This window comes from Cetorhinus maximus, unplaced genomic scaffold, assembly GCF_964194155.1.
Source record: "Cetorhinus maximus unplaced genomic scaffold, sCetMax3.hap1.1 HAP1_SCAFFOLD_360, whole genome shotgun sequence".
Taxonomy (NCBI): domain Eukaryota; kingdom Metazoa; phylum Chordata; class Chondrichthyes; order Lamniformes; family Cetorhinidae; genus Cetorhinus; species Cetorhinus maximus.
In genome coordinates this window covers 169,987-196,349 of record NW_027596306.1, presented here as the reverse complement: position 1 = coordinate 196,349, position 26,363 = coordinate 169,987, and the positions used below count along the sequence as shown (strand labels likewise).

The window sequence follows — 26,363 nt, the reverse complement described above, 5'->3', positions numbered from 1 at the left end:
ACCATTCAATAAGCTCATGGCTGATCAGGTTGTTGGCTCAACTCCACCTTTTTGTTTGCCCCCAACCCCCATAACCCCTTCTAGATCAAAAACCTGTCTAATTCTGCCTTGAATAAATTCAGTGACCCAGCCTCCACTGCTTTCTGGGGAAAATAATTCCACAGGCTAACCACCCTCGGAAGGAGAAAAAAATCTCATCATCTCCGTCTGAAAAGGGAGACCTCTTACTCTTCTGGAAACTAACTGACCTGCTGCCACTCCCCATCCTTTTCCCTGGAGACCTGCATTTTCTGTCCAATTCTCCTTTGAAATCCATGATTGTATCTGCCTCCCCCACACTCTCAGGTAGTGCATTCCGGATCCTAACCACTCACTCTGCAACAGAGAATTGTAGAATTGTACACTTTGTTTGATGTTGCTTCTCTTCATTTTTTCAACCAACATGAATCACTTCATGCTTCCTGACATTAAATTCCAGGATCGTTTTAACAGTTTACTAGAGGAATTCCTGTGCATTGTGGCAGTTCACACAGCGGTAAGAAATAGGGTTTCCCCTAACTGGGAATTGAACATGGGCTGCGGCGGTGAAAGCACAAAACCCTCTGCATAAAACTCTACGACTTCTAATGAAGCCGAGGGCAGTGTTCGTTCAGAAACCAGCGGCTGTGACATTAACAAAGTGGGATGGAGAGAGACTCAGTTTGAGCGGTGACACTGCCGGAGGAATGGGGAGCTGGGGATCACCCATGAAAACAGCAAAGCTTTAAAAACAGGCGGTGCTCAAACCCACGACCCTGAGATATAGAGTCTCATGCGCTACGGACAGAGATCGCCGGGCACACATACTACTTACTTCCTTTGCAAACATCCAGGGAGATCAATGTTGCTCTCCACCTGGAGCCTCAGCTTGTTCTGAATTTCAAAGTGTAGAAGGTAATCGACCTACAAAAGCCCCAAGGTTGTCATGCATTCCTCTCAATCATCAATAACATCTTCCTCTTCTTAGCTGCACCTCCTTAGAAATTTGCATCGTTCATACTGATATTTTTCTCTTTGACATTTTAATATGAAGCTGCACATCTGATGCAAGTTAAGTTTCTGATGGTGAATATGTGTTGGCCTGTCGGGGAACAGAACCACATTGACACACACAGAGGAACACACAGAGTCATATACACCAAGAGTGACAGAGGCCGAAGGAGAGACAAACACTCAGAAAGCAGGGATGTCACCAACTTGGCCAATTATTGTTCCATTTCAGGGGCCAAATGTAGTGAATGTTTGCAGATGAACAGGAGTAAGAAACACGGGGGTATTTGGGTGGTTTTCTTTTTCATTTGACTGATAATTTATTCTGCAGACAGTTTGTGTCAGTCAGGAATGAGAAGAAGGGGAGTTGGGACGATTCAAACCACGTGGAAAAACACCTCAACCACTCGGCCAGGACAACCGGGTAAAGGCTGCATGTTGTCTGTTTAAAATAATAGAATGAATACAGGGATTTCCAGTGAAATAAGGTCTTCCAGTCCGTGCCATTGCCCCACCTTTTCCCAGTCCCCCTGGGATTTACACTGTCTCTCCTCATTCTTCCAACTGAAATACAACACGGCACAGCTCAGCTTCCCCTTCACCGCACGGAGAATTTTTTGGAAGCGTCTCAAATAACAAAGCAGCAGAAAGTTTGGCAGCGGTGGGAGTGAAGCGCAAATCACCAGAGAGATCGGAACCTGAACCAGCGGCTGAGCCCGCTCGGCCTCACTACCACATTCAGGTTAGACACAAACATTGTCTTCACCAACATTGACACTGAATTAGAATATGAAAAATAATTTTCAGGAATTCAGAAATTGGCCATTCGGCCCCTCGAGCATTCTCAGCTACTTAATAAGATCATGTGAAAACTTCAATCATCCTCCGCTTTGTAATATCCAGAAGTTAAGTTGCTGAACAGTCTCCACTCAAAATAAAGAGAGAAATGTCCTGTTAACAGCTTTTCTTTTGCTGATATGAAGTCAGAGAACTAACATGGATAATGATTGGGTGGTAAAAATGGGAAACTGAACAACATTGACTCACACAGAAAAGCACAAATACGCATTGTTAAGATTTGAAATTGTGCTTATTTTCACACTGTCTTTCAATGTGCAGAAAGTGGAGCTGTGATCAGCTTATAGCTCAGAAGATGCACAGCAAGAATGTACATAACAGGCTGATGCTCACGGTGCCTGTTGGGACTCGGTGAGCTGCATCTAACGATTGAGACCATTTAATTGTCGTTTAACGAGCCCGGTTCCAAATTCTGTGCTAGAAATGAAAAGAAAACTCGCTGAATTTGCTTATTGTCTTGAATTCAAAGCATCCCATGGAAGATAAGAAAGTTCATCCGAACCGTGGTGTTAGGAAACAGAAAATGACAGAAAGTTACAGCAAGGAAAGAGGCCATTCGGCCCTGTGTGCTGCTTCCAAAGAACAGTGTGATTGGTTGATCTGAATATTCAAAGGTATTCGCCATTTAGGAAGAATGGGCAAAAAGGAAAACGAGGCGGGGTCGCGCAGTTAATAAGGAACGAGATCGGTACATTCGTGAGAGAGGATCTTAGATTGAAGAATCAAGATGTAGAATCAGTTTGGGTGGAGCTAAGGAACAATAAGAGGCAACAAACATTGGCAGGAGTTGTTTATAGGCCACCAAACTGCAGTGGTAATGTTCGGCATGAGGTAATTCAGGAAATTAGATCTGCTTGTGACATGGGTAAATCAGGAATAATATTCTGCCTTGCACCACCAGCTCTATAGTCATTGCTTTGTAACCTATCACAGCCCTTCTCTTTTATTTTCACCCCCTCACTCCGACTCTGGATTTATTCCCGAGTTTTGCCCTTGTGACATTTCCATCTCTGATGTGAAACTCCCACTCTCACTCCACCAGTTCTAGCAGAGCTAAACCGTGTTATTTTCAACGAGAAAATCAATCACATTGATTTGAACAGCTCATCCAGGAGTAATATTTTTCAACTCCCTAACCATGAATCGAACGCAAGCGGTACTGATAAAATTGCCGCATTCTAACCACTCACCCAGCAGTTGGACACATGTAGGCTGCGTATGGCATTTTTTCATTCCAGATCTCTTTCACCACACCAAGTTTCTTTGACCAAATAGTCTGTGTCGGTTGAACACAAGTGACGTCTTCAGCCAATGAGATGAACCACAGCTGTTCACTGGAACATGAAATCGATACTTCCTGTCACAGCCATGACCTGATCTTTTCCCCTGTACCCTGCAATTTATCCTGTCTCCCCTCGTTCTTCCTACCAAACTGGGAGTGAAAGAATGAGAATGATCCAACCTGGCCAATTACCGCCCCATCAGTCTACTCTCCATCATCAGTAAAGTAATGGAAGGGGTCATCAACAGTGCTATCAAGCGGCACTGACTTGGCAATAACTTGCTCACTGATGCCAAGTTTGGGTTCCACATGGGCCACTCAGCTCCTGACCTCATTACAGCCTTGGTTCAAACATAAACATAAGAGATGAACTCCAGAGATGAGGAGAGATATCAAGACAGCATTTGACCGAATGTGACATCAAGGAGCCTGAGCACAGATGGAGTCAATGGGAATCAGGGGAAAACTCTCTGCTTGTTGGAGTAATGCCTCGCACAAAGAAAGATGATTGTGGTTGTTGGAGGTCAGTCATCTTAGCTCCAGGACATCACTGCAGGACTTCCTCAGGGTAGTTTCCTCAACCCATCTTCAGCTGCTTCACCAATGAACTTCCTTCCATCATAAGGTCAGAAGTGGAGATGTTCGCAGATGATTACACAAAGTTCAGCACCACACCCGATTCCTCAGATACTGAAGCAGTCCATGTCCAAATGCAGGAAGACCTGGACAATATCCAGGCTTGGGCTGATAAGTGGCAAGTAACATTCGCACCACACAAGTGTCAGGCATTGACCATCTCCAACAAGAGAGAATCCGACCATCGCCTCTTGATGTTCAATGGCATTAGCAGCCCTGAATCCCTCACTATCAACATCCTGGGGGTTACCATTGACTAGGAACTGGACTAGCCATATAAACACTGTGACTACAAGAGCAGGTCAGACGCTAGGAATCGTGCAACGAGTAACTCACCTCCTGACTCCCCAAAGCCTGTCCACATCTACAAGCACATATTAGGAGTGTGGTGGAATACTCCCCACTTGACTGGATGAGTGCAGCCCCCACAACAGTGAAGAAGCTGGACACATTCCAAGGCAAAGCAGTCCACTTAACTGGCACCACATCCACATTAACGCCTTTCACCACCGACGCACAGTGGCAGCAGTGTGCACCATCTACAAGATGCACTGCAGGAATTCACTAAGGCTCCTTAGACAGCAGCGTCCAAACCCGCAATCGTTGCCAGCTAGGAGGGCAAGGGCAGCAGGTAGATAGGCACGCCACCACCTGGAATCTGCCCTTCAAGTCACTCACCATACTGACTTGGAAATATATCGCCGTTCCTTCACTGTCACTGGGTCAAAATCCTGGAACTCCCTCCCTAACAGCACTGTGGGTGTACCCACACCACATGGACTGCAGCGGTTCAAGAAGGCAGCTCACCGCCACCTTCTCAATGGAAACTAGGAATGGGCAATAAATGCTGGCCCAGCCAGCAAAGGCCACATCCCATGAATGAATAAAACAAAGATCCATGTTAGCCTGTAAAAAATATTGCCTTGTTCTTCTGACCAAAGTAAAGCACTGCCAACGTCAGTGCCTGGAGCAAATCTGACGTATTTTCTCAGGTGAGGAACCAGCTGAAGCTTTCAATATTGGCTTTATTAACTTTGAGTTTCCAAATGGAAATTTTACAGTGGCTTGAAAGCGAATAAAAACAGGGTTAAGGAGAAAAAGAAGGAAATTGGCAATAATTATAAAGGCCTTTGTACAAAACTGACATAGATACCATGGGTGGAAGGTCCTCTTACTGTGCTGTGCCATTTGATGATGACATTGTTGATCAGTCTGTCTCCAGCATTCCTAATGAGAACAGCCGAATTCCATTTCTTCAAAACAAAGACCCAATGTGCTGCTGCATGACGTCACCGCTTAACATTCCAGACAGCTCCATTGGGATCTTTACAGCGCAGGGTTTATAGAGGCGAGTGGGGTCATATTCGCTTCACATGTGGTGGAGCTGCGGTTTGAAACCTGGCAAGATCATTATCCAGGCTTGTTTATTTGAGTGAGTGAAAGTTCGATAATTTACGTTTGATGTAAATATGAACACGACGGTTGGAATTCTGCTGACTGAAGTTTTCACCATTTGTGATTTTAACCAAATTAGTTAATTAGAAGGAAACCTATCCAAATACGTCCGTATTTTCTGATTTCCATTCATTTGTCAGCATTCAGGGAATTTGCTTTCGGAAATGGAACAAACACTGAGCCAAGTTCGTGACATCCTTGCTTTCTGGGCCTGTGTCTCGCCTTAGACCTCTGTCACTCTCGGTGTATATATCCCTGTGTCTGTTCCTCTGTGATTGTCAATGTGGTTCAGTTCCCTGAGGGGGTTAAAACGTTTTTAACGTCGCAAACTTGATTCACATTAGTTGTGCGAATTCATGTTAAAATGTCACAGAGAAAAGTATCAGCGTGAAAGATAAAACAAGAGACTGGCCCTTTCTATATATATCCTACAACAACAACAACATATATTTATAAAGCGCCTTTAACCTAAGGAAACGTCACAGGAGTTCCCCAGGACCATTATATAACAAGGTGTGACACCGAGCCTCATGTTCGGTCAGATGACTAAAAACTCGGTCACAGTGGGAGGTTTTAAGAACTGTCTTAAAGGAGGAAAGTATCGATTTCATGTTGCAAATAACAGCAATGGTTCTTCTCATTTGTTAAGAAGTCGCTTGTGTTCAATCTAAACAGAACATTTGGTGGGAGAAAGTTTCCTCTGGTGAAAGATTTCGGGAATGAAAAGAAAATGTCAAAAGTTGCTTCCATCATCCAAATCTCAAGCCTTCTTGGTAGTTTCCCTGATTTCAAGTGACTTGGGATCGGTGCTTCCATTGAACCAACAGGGAATAGGGTGGAGGGTTTTGGAAATTGGAAGTTGCGCATGTGCAGCTTGTGGGACTATTTCACCTCACTGTCGATTTTATGTTCCAGCTCACAGCAACCATTGTTTTCATTGACTGACAAAGTCGTTTACCTTGAACATAAACAGGCAGTTTTGTGGTGAAAGAGATCTGAACTGAAAAACAATAGGCAAAAGCAGCGAAGATAAGCCAAATCAAAAACTGCTGGTCTAGCTTCCCTGGTGGTCTAGTGGTCAGGATTCGGCGCTCGATTCCCGGTCAGGGAATGTCGAGTTATTGAATCTGTTGGAACGAGTGTTGATTATTCATTGATTGGAAACGTTTAAAAGCTCCACCAGAATCAGAGAAGTGTGGGTTTAAGTTTTACCTCAGAGCTGGAAAACATCACACTTGGTTCAAGTTGAGGGAATGAAGGGAGAGGAGTGAGGGCTGGTTCCAAAGCACTAACGAAAGAAATGTTGGTGTGAGGCAAAATATGGGTGGGAGAAGGGCAAATTTTGCTGCCTACTGTTTGCACTGGCACAAATATCACTCCTGATAGATCAACCAATCACTACTGCTCTTTGAAAGCAGCACGTCAAGCCGAATGGCCTCTTTCTGTGCTGTGAATTTCTTTAATTTTATGTTTCGCAACAGCACAGGTCATTCTGCCATTTTATAACCCACTCGAGCGAGATGTACTTTCTTTCCTTGTATTCAGCGCTTTTGAAACCAAAACACGGAGCAAATTCAGTGAGTTTTCTTGTCATTTCCAGCACGAGATTTGTCACGAGACTAATTGAGCGACACATTAATGGTGTCAATCCTTCACTGGAGCTCACCGCGTCCAAAGAGCACTGTTATCATCAGCCTGTTATATAACTTCTTGCAGTACATCTGCTGAAGAATGTAAGCTTATCACAGCTCTGCTTTCTGCACATTCTGCACAGTGTGAAAATCAATTTCAAAGCTGAACAACTGGGAGCAGAGTGGCTTTGGATAATCGGCACTGGGCACATTCCTGTAATCAGTATCTGGGAGAATCAGGAAGCTGAGATCCTGGTGTCTCTTTACTCACGAGTTTTACCCATTCCCACGAACTTACTGTGTCTGCATCGAGCAGCTAATTAATGTGGGAGCTCGACGGTCAGAGGAAGCTGGAGGCGAGGCAGGGACAGAAGCAGAAAGAGATGCAACATGAAAGTACTTTGAATTTGACGTGTGTCAGTTGCTTTCAGTGGTGAATTTCTGCCTTGTAAGTTTCACGGGAGCCGCAGTGATTAGTTGGTGTTTGTTTTTTAAGCAGCAAGATTTAAAATTAAAAAAGATAAAAGCAAATTACTGCGCATGATGGAAATCTGAAACAAACACAGAAACTGCTGGAAAAACTCAGCAGCTGGAGGGAGAAACAGGGTCAAAGCTTCCAGTCCGTACGGCTCTTAGTCAGATTTTTAACCTATTACAGCGCCCATGACCCTGACATTAAGAGTCTAATGCTCGACCGACTAACCTAGCCGGGCATGTGAAAAAGCTGTTTCGTATCCCAACATACATGGATAAACCTGTTGATTATCCGCCTGATATCTCAGCTTGGTCGGAATTTTAAAGTGTGGAACGTAATCGGCCGACAAATGCCCCAAAGTTGCAATGCATTCCCCTCAATCATCAATCACATCATTCACATCTTCCCCTTCTTAGCTGCAGCTCCTTCCAAATACTGTGATCCATTTTCCTCAGTATTTTCTCCTGGATTTAATATTTACCTGCTTTGTGACCTCATTTTGAAATCAGATTCGCTTCAATATCCAACACAAATTGAATTACAAACCTGACGGACAAACAATGGAAAACAAGTCACTCGGTAACTCAAATCCCATGGTGCTCATTTTCAGATTCACAACAGTCAGCTTTTCAATAAAATGAAGGAATTTTACAGTGATAAGTTTAGAAAGTTGGTGTGACTTTTATTTGTGACTCACTCACTCGGGAATTCTGTAAATGCTCCCCGGAGGTTTAGTGACCGGGATATAATGTACCTGCATCTTCCTGAGCCTGTGCTCGGAGTATTGGGAGGTTTGGCCCGGGTTGGAGAATCTTGTGTTCCAAGGATGGGCAGTAACTCGCTGATTGAAGCTGCAGTCGCCGCTTTCTGCTGGCAGCGGGTGATTGGAAAGTGTAGGGCCGGAATATTGCGGCTTTTCTGCTTTTCCCTGTCTCACTCACTGCGGAGCTGAAGAAGAGAGTATAACTGATGGGTTCGTTTGATTCCAACAATTTCATGGATTTCTGATGGGTTAGATGAAGGTACGGAGTGGGTCCAAATCTTTTCTCATTGTATTTGACAGAAAACGTAGTTTTAAAAAGAAGCTGTTTTTGTGGGACCTCACTGGACAACAAAAGACCTGCCACCGTTTGGGGAAGATATCTTGCAGCCCAAGTACCCAATAACAATCCAGAACTGTGTGGCAATGATTGGTGATGAGGGGGAAAAACAATAAACACCTTCACCCTCTGGGTGGTTTTGAATCACCAACCTTTCAGTTATCAGGCAAACACGCTGAACAATTGCGTCACAGACACTTACACAAACCTAACTGACAAGGTATCCCAACCAGGCTGTCAGTGAGTCTAATCTTCAGATTGCCACTACCCAGATTGCTGTTGCGCTCTATCAGTTTTACTCTTCTAAAATAAAGGGTGAGACATTCATTGTGGACACATGGAAACAGTTTGATCCCACCCACTGCAGACACATCCATGTCACTGGGAACTAGCTTTCCCACAACCAGTGCCATTTCCCTTCGAGCCTTTCATTGTCTTGTCTATTACCAAGTATTCTGATTGTCCCGAAGGCGATATTAGGTTTGAATTCCTGATGTGCAGTAACGAAAATCCTTCCACTGTCTCAGATCAGTTATATTCACTAACAACATCAGAGTCAATGTTCCAGCGTCTTAAAGAAGGGAAAGGTGCCTTGACTGTCTCTGGTTCACCCTTCATTCACATTGGATTCCATTTCTCAAAGGGGACTTTCATTTCCTTCTTGAGCTCCCTGATCACATCTGGCAGCATCTTTGGATTAAGAGGCTTAATTAACATTTCAGATGCAGCGCAGTTCTAATGAAAGGCTACAGAGCTGAAATGAAAACTATGTGTCTCTCTCCACAAACGCTCCCAAATCTGCTGAGAATTCCAGCATTTTCTGTTTATTATTTCAGATAACCAGCATGTGCAGTACTTTATTTTTTTTCCCCCTGATTAGTGAAACGTATAAGACCCTGAGCAGTACTTGACAGAGCGGATTTGGAGAGGATGTTACCTCTTCTGGGAGAATCTAGAACTCGGGATCGCTGTTTAAAAATAAGGGGTCACCCATTTAAAACGGAGATGAGGCGATTTTTTTTCTCTCAGTGGGTCGTGAAACTTATGAACTCTCTTCCTAAAAAGGCTGTGGAAGCAGAGTCTTTAAATATTTTTAAGGCAGAGGTGGATATATTCTTGGCAAGCAAGGGGGTGGCAGGTTATCGGAACTAAGTGGGGTAGAGATTTCAGGTGACTATCAGATCAGCCATCATCTTATTAAACGGTGGAGCAGGCTTGAGGGGCCGAATGGCCTACTCCTGCTCGTTTTTCTTAAGTAGTGCTAAGAATGTGGAACCCATTACCAGTAGATTTCGAGATCATGTCTGAGCTGAAAATGTGTAGGTAAATTCACACTGTAAACAGATTGTTCACCAACTGGAATTGGAAAGGGATTCAATCCCATCCCATTTACTGACACAGCAACATAGTCTCGCTGGTGGGAGACCATTCAGATACTTCTCATGTACAAAGGGCTTTAATCAGTTTTCCCACAAGTTAACACTCCAACTTTAAAAGCCTAAAGGATTTGATCCACAATCAGAGAATTGATACTAGCATGACACAGTTTAAATGTTCCACGTATAGGGGGAAAAGCCAGGAGCTCACCCAATCTGCTGAGACTGCACTGAGTTCAGATCTAACTGTAGGATCATTATATCCAGGAGAGAATTGAGGTGGAGCCCTGAGCAATTTGGCCGCTGCATCAAGTGATTCAACAATTTTATGTCTTGCCCCTATGTCACCCATCGTATTCTGATTACAGGACAGAGGTTTCTGTTCTACAATATGATCTTTCAATGGCACAGCGGAAACCCAAGTTTCACTGCGAGACAGAATGTGCCCTATCCTCACTCCAGCAGCTTCCCGCGCGTGCGGATTGCGGTGTATGATGGTGCATGCGCATTTCGGTCTGTTTCATGAGCATGCGCAGTGCTGGCCTGTGACTGAAGCTACTCAGTGCGGTGGAGAAAATGTCGAGCGGAGTCAACTAACAGAGTTAGTGAGTGTGTGAGGAGGAATGGAGCCAGCGGAGTGGGCAGGGAGGCTTCATAAAGACACACTTCAGGCCGTAGACCCCAAATAACAAGGTGCCGGTCTTGTGTTTGCAGAGAACGGGCCGAAAAAGTCTGGATTTCTCCCTTCGCCAAGCCCGGCCGCCATCTTTATAGGGGGCAATGTGCAGCAGGGCGCGTGCGCGGTCATCCTGGTCCAGGTCGCAGGAGGAGAGAATGTTGTGCATTTCTATCCTGGACTGACAGGGATGGATTTTGGAAACTCCTTTTACAGGGGGTCAGAAGGGGAGGATTTATACACAATAAACTCAAGCCAATAGAAACGTTTGGCCTTTCTGAATTTCTGTTCGGGACTGACTGATGGATTTTGTGAACTCTATTTACAGGATGTTAGAAGAGGAGGGGAAACTTGAGGGAGATGAGAAACCAAAACCAAACATCACGTCAAAATCTGAAAGTCACATGTTTCAACAGGACCTGAATATCACCAGCCTTTGAATGTAAGCATTGAGTTCCAGGACATTACCAGTCACTGGGTAAAAAAAATCTCTTCCTGGCATCCGCCTTGTGGATCTTGCCCAAAATCTTAGAACTCTGTCCCTTAATCGTTTCATAATCAGCTAATGGCAACAGTTTTTATTTAACTACCTTTCATTATCCTGTATACCTCTATCAAATCTCCCCTCAATCTCCTTTACTCCAAGGAGAACAACCCCAGTTTCTCGAACCTCATCTTACAGATAAAACCCCTCATCTCTCGAACCATTCTGGTTAATCTCCTCTATACCCTCACATCCTTCATGGTGTGGTGATCACTGGTTTGCACAGACCCAGATGTTCTGTATTCGTGCCTGTGACATCATCACATATCGACAATTAAACAGTGACATCATCACACATCGACAATTACACGGTGACATCACCCCGCTCCCCGGATATTTCCTCAACTGGGAGATTTTTCTCTGACTCCAGTTCTTCTGATATCTTTCCAGCTGCAGAATCCAGCAGGAGAGTTTAAAGTTGAAAACTGAAACTGTTTCAGAGTTGACTATTTTTCACCATCCACCTACAATTTAGAGCTTTTAGTTCTACGCTCTGTATCTGAGAGGCTCCATGGCTCTGGGGCTGGTGTGACTCCTTTACTGTGGATCTGAATCCATGTTCATCCATTGATCTGTTTCACCTCTGCCCTCCCTGATCACTTCTCTGCAATTTTTCAACTTCCCCTGTCTCTAATAATGGATGTATTTGAGTTATGTTTAGTATTTTACTGTTTCTTCTGTCGATTGTGTCTAAATGAAGTTTCCACCACTGCCCAACCCCCGACCATGTGCTGCTGGCTTCCCAGCTTTATCTTCCCACAGTCTCTTTCATAGTCAGGAATTGCTTTTCCTGACCTATAGTCCATTTCTATTCCACTTCTAAGCTTATATTGACCATCAAATTCGGCACCATTTGTACTCCCTGGGAGGAGGCGATGGTGTAATGGTATTGTCACTGGTCGAGTAATCCAGAGACCCAGGGCAATATCCTGGGGACCCAGGTTCAAATCCCGTCATGGTAGATGGTGGAATTCCAATTCCATAACAAAAATCTAGAATTCAAAGTCTAATGATGACCGATGATGATTGTCATAAAAACCCACCTGGTTCACTAATGCCCTTTAGGGAAGGAAATCTGCCGTCCTTGATCTTGCCTGCACGTGACTCCAGACCACAGCAGTGGTTGACTCTTAACTGCCCTCTGAATGCTAGCCTGAGTGATGCCCACGTGAATTTAGAAAAATCATTCTGCACACCTTGAAACGTTAACTCTGTCTCTCTCCACAGATACCAGCATCTATTGTGATCCCCAGTTGCCTGTGGGGAAGATGATGTTTGACCTTGAACCGCTGCAGTCCGTGTGGTGAAGGTGCTCCCACAATGCTGTTAGGTAAGGAGTTACAAGTTATTCACCCAGTGATGATGAAGGAACAGTGATATATGTCCAAATCAACAACAACAATTTGGATTTATATGGCATTTTTAATGTAAGACAATGGTCCAAGCATTTCACAGAAAGATTAAAAGCAAGGTTTGACACTGAGCCAAATAAGGAGATATTAGGGCAGGTGACCAAACGTTTGGTCAAAGAGGTAGGTTTTAAGGAGTGTCTTAAAGGAGAAAGATGAAGTAGAGAGGAAGAGAGGTTTGGGGAGAAAATTCCAGAGCTTGAGGCCATGGAAACTGACAGAATGCTCAGCAGGTCAGAACGAAAGGAGCACAAACATCTCAGAGGGTTGTGAGGCTGGATTACAGTGATAGGGAGGAGCGAGACCAACATGGAATTTCAAAAAGTGGATGAGAATTTTAAAATGAAGAAGCTTCTTAACCCGGTGCTTTTGTAGGTCAGTGAGCACATGGGTGATAGGTGAACAAGACTTGGTGTGAGTAAGCACACAGGCAGCAGAGTTTTGGATGACCTCAAGGTTACAGGGAGGTTGAAAGTGGGAGGCCGGCCGGGAGTGCATCAGACAGGTCAGGAAGGTGTGTGACTTGGAGGGGAACTTGGAGACAATGATGCTCATATACACCTGCTACCCTGGTCCTTCTGGGGGTGGAGGTTGAGGGATTGGAAGATTCTATCAAAGTTCTGCTTATGTTATAGATATAAACAATCCATCTCCTTCACCTCCTGCGCTACCTACCTCTTTTTCTCTCTCTCTCTCTCTCTCTCTCACTCTCTCTTTCCATAGAGGCCAGTGTAGGTCCAGACTGGGTGGCAGGTTCACTTCCCTGAAGGACATTAGTGAACCAGTTGGGTGTTTATGACAATCCAGCAGTTTTCATGGTCACTTTTTCCTCGTGCCGGCCCCACAAATTCCCAGATTCATTCAGCTCAATTTCACAACCTGCCTTTGTGTTTTTGTGGGTTCTCTCTCACTCCCTTTTTTCTGTTTTAAATCAATTTCACAGGGTATTAGAAGGGGAGAATTTACAGTCGGGAAACTCAAACCAAACATCACATCAGGATCTGATGGAGTCGCCCAATTTATCGTAAGCTGAATATCTTTGCATTTTGAACATGGAAGGACAAAGCACTGTTCACAGTGGGGAGAAACCGTACTCGTGTTCTGTGTGTGGACGAGGCTTCAGCCAATCATCTAGCCTGTCAAGACGTAAATGCAGTCATAGCGATGAGAAACCGTGGAAATGTTGGGACTGTGGGAAGCGATTGACTGACCCATCTGACCTGGAAACTCACCGATGCAGTCACACTGGGGAGAGACCGTTCACCTGCTCCGAGTGTGGGAAGGGATTCATCAGTGTATCTAACCTGCTGAGACACCAACACACTCACACTGGAGAAAGATCATTCACCTGCTCAGAGTGTGGGAAGGGATTCACTCAGTTATCCAGCCTGCTGACACACCAGCGAATTCACACTGGGGAGAGACCATTCACCTGCTCCGAGTGTGGTAAATGATTCATTGATCCATCCATCCTGCTGAAACACCAGCGGGTTCACACTGGAGAGAAAACTTTTAGATGCCCAGACTGCAGGAAATGCTTCAAAAGTTCCGGGAACCTGATGTCCCATCAACGTGTTCACACTGATGAGAGACCGTTCAGGTGCTCTCACTGTGGGACTGGGTTCAGATGGTCATCTGACCTTACGATACACCAGAGAATTCACACTGGGGAGAGACCGTTCACCTGTACGGCGTGTGGGAAGGGATTCACTCAATCATCCAACTTGCTGAGGCACCAACACGTTCACAAGTAACTACAGTGATTGGGATTTGCTGATAATCACATCCAGGACTGAACTATATTCATTGGGGTCGGTTTCTGTTGATCTTCATAAACTCCAGCCCAGTTATAGGGGGCCATTTGTATTTTTGAAATGCTGTGTGTTAAATACAGTGTATTGAGTCCTTTTAGTACCTTTAACACAAGTTATTTCCTTTTGACGGACTCTGCCTCTCCCCTGTCACCTCCATCCTCACCTCCAACAAGTGTGAGGAGCTCATGGAGCTTCTTTGTCACTAAGATTGAGACAATCCGATCAGCTGACTCTGCTGCTTCCCTCCCTTCCACTAGCCCACTGGGCCAAAGATCCATCCTCTCGGGACAGGGGTGAATTGCATAGAATTTGCATCAGGAAGTGAATATAATAGGTGCATTTCAGGGGAAAATGGATAGCTCTATGAGAAAGAAGGGAATAGATGATTACATTGGTAGATTTAGCTGAGAAAAAATGGGAGGAGGCTCAAGTGGAGCGTAAACACCAGCATGGACTGATTGGGCTGAATGGCCTGGTTCTTTGCTGTATATCCCGTGACCTCCTGTGCAATCTAGTCTAAATCCATGGTATTATCTGTCTGGAAGCAGCATGACATTAAACTGAAAACTAAAATCAAACTTTACCAGGCCATTGTCCTGAGCACCCTGCTGTATGGAGCAGAATCCTGGGTCTGCTCTTGGAGCCACATCAAAGCTCTGGAACAATTCCAGCAAAGATACCCGAGGTCCATCCTGAGCATTAGATGGCAGGACAAAAATCACAAACAACGAGGTTCTCCAACACGCTGGGTTCAACAGCTTGGAGACCACCCTCCAGAAAATTCATCTCCGATGGCCAGGCCATGTTTCCCACGTGGACAATCACATAATTCCCAAGCTGATCTTCCATGGGGAACTGTCTCAGGGCAAACAACATCAAGGTGGTCAGTACAACCGATACAAGGACACCTTAAAAAAGAGCCTCACCAACTCCTGCATTGCAGACTGCCTCTCCTCGGAAAACACTGCAGTCGACCGGCCGAGTTCTGGTCACTACATTATAGGAAGGATGTGATACCACTGGAGAGGGTGCAGAGGAGATTTACCAGGATACTGTCCGGGCTGGAGGGTCTGAGCTATGAGGAAATATTGGATAGGCTGGGGTTGTATTCCCAAGAGCAGCGAAGGGGGCCTGATAGAGGTGTATAAGATTATGAGAGGCATAGTTGGGTGGATAGGAAGGCACTTTTTCCATTAGTAGTGGGGTCAATAACCAGCGGGGCATAGATTTAAGGTAAGAGGTAGAAGGCTAAGACGGGAGTTCAGGAGAATTTTTTTTTCACCCAGAGGGTGGTGGGAGTCTAGAACTCACTACCTGAAAGGGTGGTTGAGTCAGAAACTCTTGTAACATTTTAGAAGTATTTAAATATTCACTTGCATTGCCTTAGCCTCCAGAGCTATGGGCCAAGTGCTGGATAATGGGATTAGTGTAGTCAGAACTTTGTGAGCAGCATGGACACAATGGGCCGAATGGCCTTCTCCTGTGCTCTATGAGTGTATATATGGTGGGAAGCACTGAAGTTTGGTTCAGTGTGTTTCGAGGACCATCTACACCAAACTCAACATCCGAAGTGCCCAGAGGAAGGTCAGAGGTGGCATAGCGGCAGAAGTTAACCCAAGCACCACCACCAACAATATTAACGGTCATTTCTGTGGACGTCCATGTCGAACCCACACCGAACTCTTCAGTCACGAGAGGACCCACAGGAAATGATTAAATCATTTACAGCTTGGGCACTCGAACAACGAGGAGTCTACCTCAACATTATCCCTGTCCTCTGGATCGGGGAACTATACCCTGTCTGTATTACTGCGGTGCTGTTAATAAAGACAGCGTGAGACAATCTGTTGTGAGCTTGATTATCTGGTCTCTGAATCCACAAGATTCATCATTTAGAGTCAACAATATGAACAAGGAAACACAGCACGGCCCAAAACACCAGCTCGATATTCCCAGGAGAAAGTCTGTTATCTGACACCTCAAATGGACAGAACAGAGAAAGATCCCAACTGTAAGAAACCCTTGAATCATTTGTAAATATATTACAAATGCTGACAGATTCCAGCCGCTTAGATTTCCATCACATTGAAGTTAATGGAAGGTGAGAGCGCAGTTATTCTAGAACTATAAAAAAAATACTAGTTAGAGCACAGCTGGAGTACTGAGTCCAGTTGTAGTCAGCACATTACAAGAAGGATGTGTTCACACTAGAGCAGGCACAGAAGAGATTTACCTAGATGTTGGCAGGACTGCAGAATTTCAACTCTGAGGAAAGATTGTAGAGGCTGTTTTCTTTGGGACAGGGGAGGAAGAGGGGAGATTTAATTGAGGTGTAAAAATTATGAGGGTCCCAGATAGGAAGGACCTATTTAATTTACAGAGGTCAGAACCAAGAGGATAGAGATTTAAAGTAATTAGTGGAAGGATTAGAGGGGAGTTCAATAATGCTTTTAGCCAGAGGGTGGTGGGTCTTGGAACTTACTGACTGAAAGGGTGGTAGAGGCAGAAATACACAGATTTAAAAAGTGCTGGGATATGCACTGGATGTTCTGTAACCTACAGGATTACGGACCAAGACCTGGGAAGCGGGATTAAACTGGATTGCTCATTTTCAGCCAGTACAGACATGATGGGCTGAACGGCCTCCTCTGTGCTACAATTTCTATGATTCTGTGGTGACAAGTGGTCCTCGTGTTTTTATCTGAGACAGGCCTCGGCCCAGTCATTTGCCCCGAGTGTTGATGAGATGGTTCAAGCGAAGAGATGCCGGGTACCGGGAACAGCAGGAACAATAAATAAAACCGAGGTGTCACTAAATACTGATATAGTTTATTTGTATCTAGTTCCATTTTTATAAATTCTGCTGAATGTTGCCCTCAGCCAGTGTCAGGATATTGGATCAGAGCCACCATGGAAAATGAATTTGACACCGGTGAGATAGACAATGTCAACCGGATCATCAGTATCACTGTAACCTCCTCCAGCCCCACAACCCTTCCTGTAAATACAAGGTGTTGTTCTTGGATTACACTCTGAGATAGACAATGTAATTATATTTTAACCTTTATTCTTCAAGTAAAGTATCTCTCTTCAGGCTGTTCTCAAGGTTGTGCAAGATGAAACCAAACAGTGATTTATTTGTACTTCTTGCAGTTTAGTTACTGTATTCACTGTTCATGATGCGATCTGCTCTACGTTGGGAAGACCAAACACAGATTGGGTGATCACTTTGTGGAACAACCTCCGTTCAGTCTGTCAGCTTGACCCTGAGCTTCCGGTCACTTGTCATTTTCATTCTCTGCCCCACTCCCACTCTGACCTCTCTGTCCTTGGCCTTCTGCAATGTTCCAATGAAGCTCAATGGGAGGTCGAGGAACAGCAGCTCATCTTTCAATTCGGCACTTTACAACCTTCTGCACTCAAAATCGAGTTCAGCAGTTTCTGCATCAACAGTGAGTTGTCAGGATCTGGAACATTCTACCTGAAAAGGTGCTGGAACCTGATTCTATCAGGAAGTTTAAAAGGCAGTTGACAGGGATTTGGGATTGAGGAACTTACAGGGTTACAAACAGAAAGTGGGTGTGTGGGACTAAACACGACTGCTCTTTCAAAGAGACAGCACAAGCACAAAGGGTTGAATGGCCTCCTCCTGTGCTCTCAGTTTCAATGATTCTAGGAGTTGGCCATTTAGCCCCTCGAGTCTTTCCCACCATGCAATCAGATCACGGCTGATCTGTGACCCTTTGTCTCCTGTCCCTTGATTTATACCTTGTGTTAGGAAGGATCTATCAATGCCAGATTGAAAATGAACATTGATCAAGCATGAACTGCTAATTCAGGAAGAGAATTCCAAACTTCTCCCAACTTTACCTGAAGATTTTCCTAATCTCGCTCCTGAAAGTTCTGGCTCTAAGTTTTAGACTATGTTCCTCAGTCCTGGATTCCCCAACCAATGGAAATTGTTCCCCTCTATCTACCACGCCATTTCCAATTATATCATGAAAACTTCGAGAAAATCCTCCTCAATCTTCCAAATTCCAGGGAATACAAACCTCACTTCAGTGAGATGACGAATATTGGCAGAATGAATAGGATACTCAATGGTACAGTCCTAAAGGGTGTGTAGGGACTGGAGGACCTGGGGGTTAATGTGCATACACATTTGAAGGCGAAAGGACATATTGAGAGAGCAGTTCACAAAATATATGAGATCGTGGGCTTCATAAGCAGATTTCATGTGTATAAACGCAGGGAAAATAAGCTGACCCGTTATACAGCTCCGGTTAGGTCACAGCAGGAGTATTGCATCCAGTTCTGGTCTCCACACTTTAGGAAAGGGGTGAGGGTCCTTGAGAGGATGCGGGGGAGATTTACCAGACTGGATCCAGGAAAAAGGGAATTCGGTTACAAAGGGAGATTGGAGAAGCTGAAGTTGTTCTTCTTGGAGTTACAGAGTTGAGGGGAGATTGGATAGAGGTGAACAAGATTGTGACAGGTTCAGATAAAGGTGGACAAAGAAAATGTTGTTTCCATTTGGTGATGGGACAAGGATTAGGGGGACACAGATTGAAGGTTATGGGCAAAAGATACAGGGCAAATGCAGGGAGGAATATTTTACACAACAAGTGGTAATAACCCAGAATTCACTGCCTACGAGCAGGCTGGAAGCAGACATGATCAATGCTTTAAAATTAAATTGGACCAGCAGTTAAGAGAAATAAACATGCAGGGGGTTGAAGACACAGCGGGGCAATGAGACAGACTGGACTGCTCTACAAAGAGCTGGCATTGACTCAATGGGCTGAATGGCTTCTTTCTGTGCTGTAATTACTCTGGTGCATTTGTTTGACCACTCCTCATAATTTAACCCTTGGAGTCCAGTTGTTTTTCAGGTACATCTGCACTGCTCTCCCACTAAGGCCAATATGGTCTATCCTTCCTAAAGTGTGATCACATCAAGATCTTACAGAGTCACTCGATTCATCAGGACCTGAATATTATCATCTTTGAATGTGGACGGAGAAACGTTTGTCTGTTCTGTCTGCAGGGAAAGATTTCAAACATCAGTGTGACTGCAAAAGCACCGAGACACACACACACCCGAGTGAGAGTGTTCCAGTGAACTGACTGTGGAAAGAGCTTTAACCAGTTACACAGCCTGAAATAACATCACACCATTCACAGTGGGGAGAAACTGTACACGTGTTCTCTGTGTGGACGAGGCTTCAACTGATCATCAAAGTTAGAGAGACACAGGGACACCTGGACCATGGAGAAACCGTGGAAATGTAAGGACTGTGGGAAAGGATTCAATTGTCCATCCAAACTGGAAACCCATCGACGCAGTCACACTGGGGAGCAGCCGTTCACCTGCTCTGAGTGTGGGAAGGGATTCACTCAGTTATCCAACCTGCTGACACACCAACGAATTCACACAGGGGAGAAACCATTCACCTGCTCCGAGTGTGGGAAGGGATTCACTCGGTCATCAAGCCTGCTGACTCACCAGCTAGTTCACACTGGAGAGAGACCATTCAACTGCACGGTATGTGGGAAAGGATTCCCTGGGTCCTCTAACCTGCTGAAGCACCAGCGAATTCACACTGAGGACAGGCCATTCAGTTGTACTTCCTGTGGAAAGAGATTCAAGAATTCATCGAACCTCAAAGTACACCAGCGAATTCACACTGGAGAGAGGCCATTCAGTTGTACTTCGTGTGGAAAGAGATTCAAGAATTCATCGAACCTCAAAGTACACCAGCGAATTCACACTGGAGAGAGGCCTTTCACCTGCTACGAGTGTGGGAAGGGATTCACTCAGTCATCCAACCTACTGACACACCAGCGAGTTCACACTGGAGATAGGCCATTCACCTGCTCTGAGTGTGGGAAGAAATTCACTCTGTTATCCAACCTGCTGAGACACCAGCGAGTTCACACTGCAGAGAGACCATTCACCTGCTCCCAGTGTGGGAAGGGATTCACTCAGTCATCCACCCTGCTGAAACACCAGCGAATTCACACAAGGAGAGGCCATTCCGCTGCACTTCCTGTGTAAAGAGATTCAGCCTTCATTCCACCTCAGTGTACACCAGCGAATTCATATTGGAGAGAGAGCTTTCACCTGCTGCAAGTGTGGAAAGGGATTCACTCATTTATCCAACCTATTGAGGCACTAGCGAGCTCACACTGGAGAGATGCTGTTCACCTTCTCTGAATGGAGGAAGGGATTCACTTAGTCATCCCACCTGCTCAGACACCAGTGAGTTCTCAAGTGACAGCAGGGATTGGATTCTGCTGTTATTGCTGCTGTTAATCACATCCAGGACTGAACCATGTTCATTCTGACAGTTGTGGTTTGTTTCTATTGCTGTTCATAATCCCTGTAACTGGGCTGAAGTGTTCTAGAATTGCTGTGTTTTTGAGCAGGAGTTTAACATTTACAATCTATCAGTCCTTTGACACCACTACTATATAAGGAGGATTGGAAGATTGTGACCAGAGCCTCCACAAGTTCCATGTGAAGGATGCTGTCTCTGACAGTGCAGCAGTCCCTCAATGTCACCCTGGAGTGTCAGCCTAGATAATGTGCTCAGGTTTATTAATATTTCCTCTTGTTATTGATGTGGATCATTAAGAAACAATGGACTCTTATGATGTCATCCAGTCCCAGTGCGATGATGTCATCCAGTCCCAGTGCGATGATGTCATCCAGTCCCAGTGCGATGATGTCAGAAAGACTATTAAATACCAGCGGAGCCTTAGTGGTGAAAACAGTTTTGTTCAAGATGACAGCAAGTCCATTACTGATAGATCAGCAAATGGAATTAATGGGAAAGAAAGTGAGGCAGCTGATGAACATCAGGAATAGTATTGTGAATTATGAGGATGAGAAACATGTACAGTATACATGTCCCATCTCCCGACACTCTGCTCCATCTCCCGACACTCTGTGCCCATCTCCCGACACTCTGCTCCATCTCCCGACACTCTGCCCCCATCTCCCGACACTCTGCGCCCATCTCCCGACACTCTGCGCCCATCTCCCGACACACTGCCCCCATCTCCCGACACTCTGCCCCCATCTCCCGACACTCTGCCCCATCTCCCGACACTCTGCCCCATCTCCCGACACTCTACCCCCATCTCCCGACACTCTGCCCCCATCTCCCGAAACTCTGCCCCCATCTCCCGACACACTGCCCCCATCTCCCGACACTCTGCCCCCATCTCCCGACACTCTGCCCCCATCTCCCGACACTCTGCCTCCATCTCCCGACACTCTGCCTCCATCTCCCGACACTCTCTCTCCGTCTCCCGACACTCTGCCCCCATCTCCCGACACTCTGCCTCCGTCTCCCGACACTCTGCCCCATCTCCCAACACTCTGCCCCCATCTCCCGACACTCTGCCTCATCTCCTGACACTCTGCCCCATCTCCCGACACTCTGACTCCATCTCCCGACACTCTGCCCCATCTCCCAACACACTGCCCCCGTTCTGACATCCCGTGGACCAGCTCGCCCTCTCACTGGGTTCATGCTGAAAGTCAATCCAGGCTGGGAGCCATTGGGTGGATGTGCAATGGGTGGGTGAGTGGGTGAAGGAATGTTCAGTTCACAGGGAGGGGGATGGGGGAGGGGGGTTGGTGCTGGTGGTGGGAAGTGTTCGTTCTGAAGGAGTCCCACCTGAAACAGTGACCACTAACTTATCACTTTCCAATGGTGATTGACCTGCTGTGTATTTCCCCAGGTTTGTTCTGTTCAGTTTTTCAGTATGTATATATTTTTGTTTTTGCTAAAACATGTTCTTGTTTTGACACTGAAATCCAGAGGATTTTAACTCTGTTAATGTCAATCTCCATCGAGTACACAGGAGGACTCAACTGGTCCAAACTTCTTATGGTATCAATAAACCAAGATCCTTCAAGATGTTTATTTGGGGAATTGTTTTTCTCTGAGACCCGGGACAGTCAAACTATGACCCAAAGTTCAGATTTGGGCCTTGAGCCTGGGCCATGGGGCCCACATACATGGAGCACCATTACCGGATGTCCTTCATCCCCAGTTTTAATCACTCCACCATTGGTGGCCGGGCCTTCAGCTGCCTGGACCCTGAGCTCTGGAATTTCCACCCTAAACCTCTCCACCTTTCTCAGTCACTTTCCCCCTTACAGACACTCGTTCGAACCGACTTCTTTGAACAAGCATTTGGTCATCTGACCTAATATGTCCTTATGCCCCTGTGAAACTTCTTTGGACAATGTATTACGTTAGAAGCTCGATATAAATAAAAGTTGTTGCATTTGTTATTGTAATTCAGTCAGACCTGATCACTTATTGAGTCTGTATGAATGTAACTCAGATAGACACAACTTGTGTCAAAGTTCAGTGAGATCTGATCACTCACTGAGTGAGAGAGTCTGCATCAATGTAACTCAGATAGACACAGCTTGTGTCAATGTTCAGAGAGATCTGATCATTCACTGAGTGAGAGAGCCTGTATCAATGTAACTCAGATGGACACAGCTTGTTGGAATAGACCTGGGGAGAAGGAAGCTCTAAATTAATCACTGGATTTTTTGTTCTCCACAGTTGGGAAAAAGGTGATTCTTTCCAAACATCCAAATGATGAATCTAGTCATTAAAGATGATTTGTTGTTTTGAGCTGAATTATTTAATAGAATTAGAGTGAAGGAGTGGGATTGACCCACAGGCTGAGTCACCACTTTAAGGACAGGAAGAGAGAGAATCTGGAGAGGGGAAAAGAATTAGTGAATTAGTAGGTGACTGGGCACTGAATCTGGAACAATGAGCAGAGAGGGGGAGGAGTGTGTGGGACAGGGATTTATAGATTTGGGGGAATGAAAGGAGAAAGAATATTCCATAGAAACTAGAATTGTCTGTTCTGAATTTCTATCCTGTACTGACAGTGATGACTTTTGTAAACTGTGTTTACAGGGGATTAGAGGGAGAAGATTTTCAGATGAGAAATCAAACCAAAAATCTCAATAAGAGCTTACAGAAACACTGAATTCATAAATGATCAGCCTCTGATTATGGAAGGAGAATTGTTTGTCTGTTCTGTCTGTGGGGAAATATTTAAATCATCAGTGTGACTGGAAAATCAGCGGGACACACACACACGAGTTGGAATCGCATCTCGGGATCAAACCTGACATCACGTGTGCAAAAAGTCTGGTTTAGATTCAGACAGTTGTGAGGAAGAGGAATGGAGTTGGTAGCTCGGGAATGAAAACAATGGCTTCAGTCTTCCCAATACTTAATTGGTGGAAATTTCTGCACATTCACCACTGGATATCAGACAAACAGTCTGATAATTTAACAAAAGTGGAGAAGTGGAGAGAGGTGGTGGTGAGGTAGAGCTGGGCACTTTCAGTGTACATGTGATAACTGACACTGTGTTTTCAGATGATGTCGTTTTGGGGAACATGTTGATGAGAAATAAGAGGAGGCCGAGGCTGGATCCTCTGGGGGACACCAGAGGTAACTGTGGGAGTGGGAAGGGAAGACATTCCAAGTAATTCTCTGGCTATGATTAGATAGAGAAGAATGGAACCAGGAGAGAACAGCCCCACCCAGCTGGACGACAGTGGAGAGGTGTTGGAGCAGAATGGTTTGGTCAACATTGTCAAAGGCTGCAGATAGGTTGAAGCTTGAGTAAATCAGTCTAAATTTGAGAGATCTATATATACAGTTTTTAAAAAAGCACATTTTCAGGATTATTAAAAGTTTTATGAGCCATAAAATGTTTGTAGAGGAGAAAACACCTTTCTGACTGTATATCACACCAATAGATTCTGTTGTCGATAACTGAAACCCTATTGTAGTGACTAATAAAATCTGCTTGTGTGTGTAATTGGCAGTCATTTATATGAAATATCCTGTACACGCAGAAATGGAATTTCAAGATTTTATTTAGTGAAGAGTTATAGAGTTATAAAGAGAATTAAGAGTTAATTATACATGAATCTAATTTACAATGTAGGCTTTACATTATATTAAATTTCCATTGAGCTTAGAGCAAGTATTTAGCTGCTTGAAGTGCTGTCTGCACAATAATGATTGTCCAAACTGTCTGTCTGAAGCCTCCTTCCCCCCGCCCCGCTCAACATCTCCTGTAACCCCCAGATTTTCACTCTAAGGTCACACCAAGTCTGAGTCATTAAAATGAGGCCTCACTGGGAAAGGTTTGGGAAATGCTGTATTAATAGACTCAGCATTTTATGTTTAACACAAAGCTGTTTTATTTGAATTTTATCCACAACATTAACCCTTATATCTATCTGGAGTTTATTAACATCAGCAGAAACATACAGTAATGAACATGGTTCAGTCCTGGATCTGATTATCAGCAAAATCCACTTACTGTCGTTACTCATGAATTCGCTGGTGCATCAGCAGGTTGGGTGCCTGAGTGAATTTCTTTCCACACTCGAAGCAGGTGAACGGTCTCCCACCCCAGTGTGAACTCGCTGGTGTGTTAGCAGTGTGGATGACTGAGTGAATCCCTTCCCATACTTGGAACAGGTGAATGGTCTCTCCCCAGTGTGAACTCGTTGGTGTCTGCGCAGTGTGGCTGACAGACTGAATTTGTTCCCACAGATGGAGCAGGTGAATGGTCTGTCCCCAGTGTGAACTTGCTGGTGTGTTAGCAGTGTGGATGACTGAGTGAATCCCTTTCCACACTTGGAACAGGTGAATGGCCTCACCCTAGTGTGAATTCGCTGGTGTCTCAGCAGTGTGGATGACTGAGTGAATCCCTTCCCACACTCGGAGCAGGTGAATGGTCTCTCTCCAGTGTGAGTGCGCTTGTGTTGATAAGATTGCCTGAACCCAGCCCCACAGTGAGAGCACATAAACGGCCTCTCATCAGTGTGAACACGTTGATGCGACATCAGTTCCTTGGAACTTTTATAGCACTTCCCACAGTCTGGGCATTTAAAAGATCTCTCGACAGTGTGAACTCGCTGATGTGTCATTAGGTTCGCTGAATTAATGAATCCCTTCCCACACTTTGAGCAGGTGAATGGTCTCTCCCCAGTGTGAACTCACTTGTGTGTCAACAGGGTAGATAACTGAGTGAATCCCTTCCTGCACATGGGGCAAGTGAATGGTCTCTCCCCAGTGTGAGTGCGTCGATGAGTTTCCAGCTCTGATGGGGATTTGAATTGTTTCCCACAGTCCTCACATTTCCAAGGTTTCTCCCAGTTGTGACTGCGCTTGTGTCTCGACAGGCCAGATGATCGGCTGAAGCCTCGTCCACACACACAACACGTGTACGGTTTCTCCCCACTGTGAACGGTGCTTTTTCCTTCCATGTTCAAAATCCGATGATATTCAGGTTACGATAAACTGGGTGACTCCGTCAGATCCTGATGCGATGTTTGGTTTGAGTTTCCTGACTGCAAATCCTCCCCTTCTAATAACCTGTGAAATTGATTTAAAACAGTAAAAATGGAGTGAGACAGAACCCACAAAAACACAAAGTCAGGTTGTGAAATTGAGCTGAATGAATCTGGGAATTTGTGGGGCCGGCACGAGGAAAAAGTGACCATGAAAACTGCTGGATTGTCATAAAAACCCAACAGGTTCACTAATGTCCCTCAGGGAAGGAAACCTGCCACCCAGTTTGCGACTAAAGATGACTGTGCCCTCCACAGGAGGAGAGAGAGACAGACAGGGGTTGGGGGTGGGAGGGAGAGGAGAGAGAGACAGACAGGGGTTGGCATTGGGGATGGGAGGGAGAGGAGAGAGAGACAGAGATGAGTGAGACAGCATGAAAAGGAGAGGGATAAAAACAAAAAGTGTTGGAAAATCTCTGCAGGTCTGGCAGCATCTGTTGAGAGAAAAACAGAGTTAACGTTTCGAATCCGTATGACACTTTTTTGGATTTGGTGAAGGAGAGGAGATTTAGATTTCTACAACTCGACCAGACCTTTCATAGAATCTCCCAAACCCTCAACCTCCACCACCTACATGGACCAGGGTAGCAGGTGTATGTGAACATCATCACCTCCAAGTTGACTTGTCTGACATTCAGTACTGGATGAACAAC

At 45.1% G+C, this 26,363-nt stretch overlaps 1 protein-coding gene and 1 pseudogene across 1 annotated transcript in view; both read left to right on the top strand.

The window, feature by feature from the left end:
• Positions 1 to 442: 442 nt before the first annotated feature.
• Positions 443 to 20,395, top strand: LOC144673396 (uncharacterized; annotated as a pseudogene).
• The window catches only part of LOC144673390 (uncharacterized), a 183,105-nt gene continuing 167,581 nt past the window's right edge, over positions 10,840 to 26,363 (top strand). Inside the window, exons 1-2 of the mRNA XM_078535256.1 lie at positions 10,840 to 10,960; positions 12,290 to 12,392. The gene's annotated coding sequence lies outside the window, so the exon portion shown is untranslated. The remainder of the gene's footprint in view (positions 10,961 to 12,289; positions 12,393 to 26,363) is intronic.